The sequence below is a fragment of the Pantherophis guttatus genome, chromosome 4 (genome assembly GCF_059756535.1).
Source record: "Pantherophis guttatus breed Tessera chromosome 4, ASM5975653v1, whole genome shotgun sequence".
In the NCBI taxonomy this organism is placed as follows: domain Eukaryota; kingdom Metazoa; phylum Chordata; class Lepidosauria; order Squamata; family Colubridae; genus Pantherophis; species Pantherophis guttatus.
This window is the reverse complement of record NC_142066.1, coordinates 67,323,275-67,329,274: the sequence shown is the minus strand read 5'-3', so window position 1 is coordinate 67,329,274 and position 6,000 is coordinate 67,323,275. Positions and strand designations below refer to the sequence as shown.

At 45.9% G+C, this 6,000-nt stretch overlaps 1 pseudogene; it reads left to right on the top strand.

Annotated features, from left to right (window-relative positions):
* Positions 1 to 1,469: 1,469 nt before the first annotated feature.
* Positions 1,470 to 6,000, top strand: part of LOC148114142 (uncharacterized) — a 29,111-nt pseudogene continuing 24,580 nt past the window's right edge.

The window sequence follows — 6,000 nt, the reverse complement described above, 5'->3', positions numbered from 1 at the left end:
GACCTAGGTGTACTTAACTCTGACGATTTATGCTCCAAAGCTCACTGTAACAGTGTTGCTAAAAAAGCATTAAAAGTTGTGAACTTAATTTTGTGAAGTTTTTTTTCTGGAAACCTTGTATTGCTAATTAGAGCTTATAAAACCTATGCAAGACCAATCTTAGAGTATTGTTCAACTGTTTGGAATCCCCACCATATATCTGACATCAGTACAATTGAGCGGGTTCAGAAGTACTTCACAGGAAAAGTCTTGCACTCTTCTGTACACAAGAGCCTTTTTCTGCTACTAGCCTTGAAATTCTCAGTTTGGATAATTTAGAACTGCATCGCTTGCGGTCAGACCTAGGTATTGCATACAAAATTATACATAGTAATGTTTTACTTGTAAATGACTTTTTCTGCTTTAATCGCAATAATACACGCACAAACAATTGCTTTAAACTCAATGTAAATCGTTTTAAACTTGACTGTAAAAATACTATTTCTGTAATAGAGTTGTCAAAGTCTGGAATGCCCTACCTGATTCAGTTGTATCAGCTACAAATTTTCACAGTTTCAGTCACAAATTGACTTCCGTGGACCTTATGTCATACTTAAGTGGTCAGTAGAGGGGGTGTCCATAATTGCACTAACATGCCTATCATCCCTGTCATTGTATTTTTATTCTCTTATTCTTGTTCTCATTTTTGTTTGACAAATTCCAATAAATAAAAAATAAATAAACACTCCTCCTTGAAATACCCTCACTTTTGGGCTGAGGAGAGCAAATTGCATGAAGATCTTGAATGGTCAGTACATTTATCCTCTTATGTTAGCTTAATGTCCCCAGTGGGCCTATTCAGAGTATCCTGCTACTTTTGTTGAAAGTTGAACAGAATAATCCATCTAGAGACCACTGTGTGATATTGTGCAGTATCCTGCCAGTGAAATTACACCCTGAGGGTTCAGGGTAAGGGTGGTGGGGTGGTGGTTATTATTAAAGAAGATCTGAGTCCGAGGGAGGCCACTGTTCCTCAGATAGCCGGATATGAGTCCCTCCTTGTGAAGTGGGGTCGTGAGGTTTAGATGGGCCTGCTGATTGCATACCTGGCTCCCTGCCACGTAGCAGCAGCCCTGCCCGAGCTGCTCGATGTGATAGCCAGGGTGGCGGTGGATACCCCCAGATTTATGGTCATGGGGGATTTTAACCTGCCGTCTGTCGGCGAGACGTCGGAAGCGGCTCGGGAGTTCATGGCTTCCATGATGGCTATGGACTTGACCCAGGTAGTTCATGGCCCGATGCACACGGGGGGACACACTCTGGACCTGATTTTCATCTCAGGTCAGTGGCTGAATGATCTAGATATAGGGGATGTAGTCATCGAACACTTGTCATGGTCTGATCATTCGCTCCTCCGACTGGACTTCTGTACCGCTGCCCCCCGCCTCAAGGAGATGGAACCAGTTAGATGGTTCCACCCCAGGTGCCTGATGGATTTTGATGGATTCCAGAGGGAGCTTGGGCCATTCCCTGAGTTTCTGACTCACTATTCGATCGAGGACCTGATAGCTGCCTGAGATAGGGCGGCCGCCGGAGCCTTGGATCGCATTATGCCTTTGTGGCCTCTGACCCGGTGCTGATCCTGTATGGCTCCCTGGTTCTCTGAGGAGCACAGGGAAATGAAGCGCCAGAAAAGATGCCTAGAGAGCGGTTGGAGGGCCAGCCGATCCGAATCCGACCGGACACTGGTGAGGTCTCATATTAAGACCTACCTAGTGGCGATAAAAGTGGTGAAATCTGAGTATTTCTCTGCTCTTATCACGTCATCAGACAATTGCCCAGCCACCCTGTTTAGGATGACCCATTCCCTACTCCATCACGGAGCGAGGGAAGACCCCTTACAGGGAAGAGCTGAGGACTTTGTGCAATATCTGTATGACAAAATTGTTCAGATCTGGGAAGGATTGAACTCTGACTGGGTAACTTCAGGTGGGGTGACGGAGGCGGCCTTGAGAATGTCATTTGGGAGGAGTTTGACCCTGTGGCTCCTGAGGACGTGGACAGGATTCTGGGCAGGCTTAGCACGCCCACATGTTTACTGGACCCGTGTCCCTCCTGGTTGGTACTGGCCTCCTGGGAGGTTACACAAGGCTGGCTCCAGGGGATTATCAATGCTTCTCTGAGTGAGGATAACTTCCCCACCGTCTTGAAGGAGGTGGTGGTGAGGCCCCTCCTTAAGAAGCCTTCCCTTGACCCAGCTATATTAGCAAATTATCGTCCTGTCTCCAACCTTCGCTTTGTGGCAAAGGTTGTTGAGAGTGTGGTGGTGCAACAGTTTCCCCGGTTCCTGGAGGAAACGGTTTATCTAGATCCATTCCAGTCAGGTTTCAGGCCTGGGCACAGCACGGAAACGGCATTGGTCGCATTGCTAGATGATCTCTGGAGGGCTCGGGACAGGGGTTGTTCCTCTGTCCTGGTCCTATTAGATCTCTCGGCATACCATAGACCATGGTATCATGCTGCGCCAACTGGAGGGGTTGGGGATAGGGGGCACCATGTTGCGGTGGTTCTCCTCCTTCCTCTCCGACCGGTCAAGTTTGTGTTGACAGGGGGACAGAGATCAACCTCGAGGTGCCTTGTGTGTGGGGTACCGCAAGGGTCGGTTCTCTCGCCCGTTCTGTTCAACATTTATGTGAAGCTGCTGGATGAGATATCCGTGGTTTCAGGGTGAAGTGTCATCTGTACGCTGATGATTCTCAGCTGTACATTTCCACCCCGGACCACCCCAACAATGCCCTTGATGTGATGTCCCGGTGCCTGGAGGCCGTGCGGATCTGGATGGGGAGGAACAGGCTCAGGCTCAACCCATCCAAGACCCAGTGGCTGTGGCTTCCGGCATCCTGATATAGTCAGTTGGTACCATCGCTGACCTTTGGGGGTGAGTTTTTGGCCCCCACAGAGAAGGCTCACAACTTGGGTGTTCTCCTGGATACATGGCTGTCTTTGGAAGAGCATATGACGGCCGTGCCCAGGGGGGCTTTTTATCAGGTTCGCTTGATCCACCAGTTGCATCCCTTTCTGGATCGGGATGCCATATGCATGTCACTCACGCCCTCGTCACGTCCTGCTTGGACTACTGTAATGCTCTCTACATGGGGCTCCCCTTGAGGAGCACCCAGACGCTCCAACTGGTCCAGAATGCGGCCACGCGGGTGGTGATGGGGGCGACTCGGCGCTCCCATGTAACACCTCTCCTGCGCGAGCTGCACTGGCTCCCAGTGGTCTTCCGGGTACATTTCAAGGTATTGGTTACCACCTTTAGAGCGCTCCATGGCTTAGGACCCGGGTATTTACAAGACCGCCTTCTGCCGCCAGTAGCCTCCCACTGACCAGTATGCTCCCACAGAGAGGGGCTCCTCAGGGTGGGGCTCCTCAGGGTGCCGTCGGCCAAACAATGTCAGCTGTGGGGGCACCTACCCTCTGGAACGAGTTGCCCCTGGAGATACAGTGGATCCCGGATCTGTGCACTTTCCGCCATGCCTTAAAGACGTTTTTGTTTCATCAAGCCGGGCTGACTTGACCATACTTTTTAAATTGCTTTAATTTTAAATTGCTAAATTATGGGTTTTAATATGGGGGTGTTTTAACTGAGGGCCAAATTAATTTAATTGGTTTTTAATATTGTTTTAATTTTTGTATTTTCTGTATTTTATCTGCTGGCTGTTCACCACCCCGAGTCCTTCGGGAGAAGGGCAGTATACAAATATAATAAACATAACATAACATAACATATTTCCTTGGGCCTGAACATTGCATAGACATGACCAGAAGTACTGATTGGGATAACACCTTGTAATATCAATTGAGATTTGTTTGGTTCCTTTTCATGACATGGATGATTAAAGCCTAGTCAAGGCTTCCTTGACAAGAGAATAGTAGTGGCCATCTTGAAGAAGAAAATGGTGTGCTCCTCTGCCAAAAAGATTTTCCCTAAGTCCGACCATGCTTCTGCCCTGTCTTCTAAAAGTGAGGCTGCAATTACTTGGTGCCATAGATGAAATAAAATATTCGGATCCCTTTCAGTCAGTGGAGGGTTTGGCAATGGAGGGTGGTATAAAGCAGTGGTTCTGCTCCTTCCTGAATTGGTTTCTTGTGGTGCAGGAGGAGGAAAAAGGGAAGGAAAGATCAACCCAGAGATTGCTTCCAGGTCGCAGCCCTCCTGCTCGCCCTTTCTTCTGCATTTCTATATCTATATAAATCTTCTGGGAAACGATATTCATTGATTCAAAGCGCAGTGTCTGCATATGCTAATAATATCTTGATATAAATGTCTACCACAAGTCAAATATATGCACAAAAACTTTGAATAGGAAGAAACAAAAAATGTATGAATCCAAACAAAATAACTTTGTCTGCCTGTCTTGGTTTTGATTCTGGATGAGTTTGCATTTCCCTGAAAGAGCAGATCTACAATTTAGGAATTTTTCCTGGAGTCAGGAGTATTGATGGATAGTGGAGACTTAGTCAGGAAAGACTTCATTCAGTTTCTACGGGTGATCAGTCCTTTTTGGAGTGGGAGGACATATCAACAATTATTTACATTTTTATTGTTTGGAGGACCAAATCCAAAGGGAGGCTATCTTTGAAGATTGTAATTCATGCAGACTATGTGAGCCCATATGTTGTTAGGTGAAAGCTACAGCTGGATAATACTAGTATTTTTGAGACTTTTCCCAGCTCAACTCCCAGATATATTTAAGAACATTTCCTTCAAAAAAAATTAGCTTGTTTTTGGATATAGGTGCTCAAGGTTTCTTCCTTTTGTGAAATCTAGGAAGTTTCAGGAAACAATTGGTTAGAAATCCTGGGTTGGTTAATACTTTTATTATATAATGTTTTGATGTTACAATATTTGCAACATACAAATGTTTCAATGTTTATAATAGAATATATATTGGGGTGAAATCTATTATTGATTGATTGATTGATTGATTGATTGATTGATTGGTTGGTTCAATTTATATGCCCCCCTTTTCCGGAGACTCAGGGCAGCTTACAATGCATTAAGCAATAGCCTTCAAACTTTGGTATATTTATACAAAGTCAGCTTATTGCCCCCACAATCTGGGTCCTCATTTTACCTACCTTTGAAAGGATGGAAGGCTGAGTCAACCTTGAGCCTGGTGAGATTTGAACTTGCAGTAATTGCAAGCAGCAGATGTTAGTCTGTTAATAACAGTGCTTTAGTCCACTGTACTACAGGCGTTAAGTAATAGCCTTCATACTTTTGTATATACCTGCTTAGTAGGGCTTTTGCCCCCCCCCAAGTGGTGTTCTTTTTTATACAAAGTCAGCTTATAGCCCCCACAAACCGGGTCCTCATTTCACCTACCTTTGAAAGGATGGAAGGCTGAGTCAACCTTGAGCCTGGTGAGATTTGAACTTGCAGTAATTGCAAGCAGCAGATGTTAGTCTGTTAATAACAGTGCTTTAGTCCACTGTACTACAGGCGTTAAGTAATAGCCTTCATACTTTTGTATATACCTGCTTAGTAGGGCTTTCGCCCCCCCCCCAAGTGGTGTTCTTTTTTATACAAAGTCAGCTTATAGCCCCCACAAACCGGGTCCTCATTTTACCTACCTCGAAAAGATGGAAGGCTGAGTCAACCTTGAGCCTGGTGAGATTTGAACTTGCAGTAATTGCAGGCAGTTGGTGTCACTTAACAGTGCTTTAGTCTGCTACACTACCAAGGCTCTTAAAATCTAAAAATCTAAAAATTTTCGCTACCGGTTCTATGGGCGTGGCTTAATTAGTGGGTGTGGCTTGGTGGTCAGGTGACTGGGTGGGCATGGCTTGGTGGTCAGGTGGGCGTGGCCAAGTCGACATCACTTCTTTGCCCTTTTTTAACCTACAAAATACAACACAACTGGCTCAACCACAATGTAAAAGCAGCTGTGCTAGACCCAAAATGGCCCCTGCAACAAGCAGGAACCTCACACAGCCACAAAAAGTCCAAAAAAC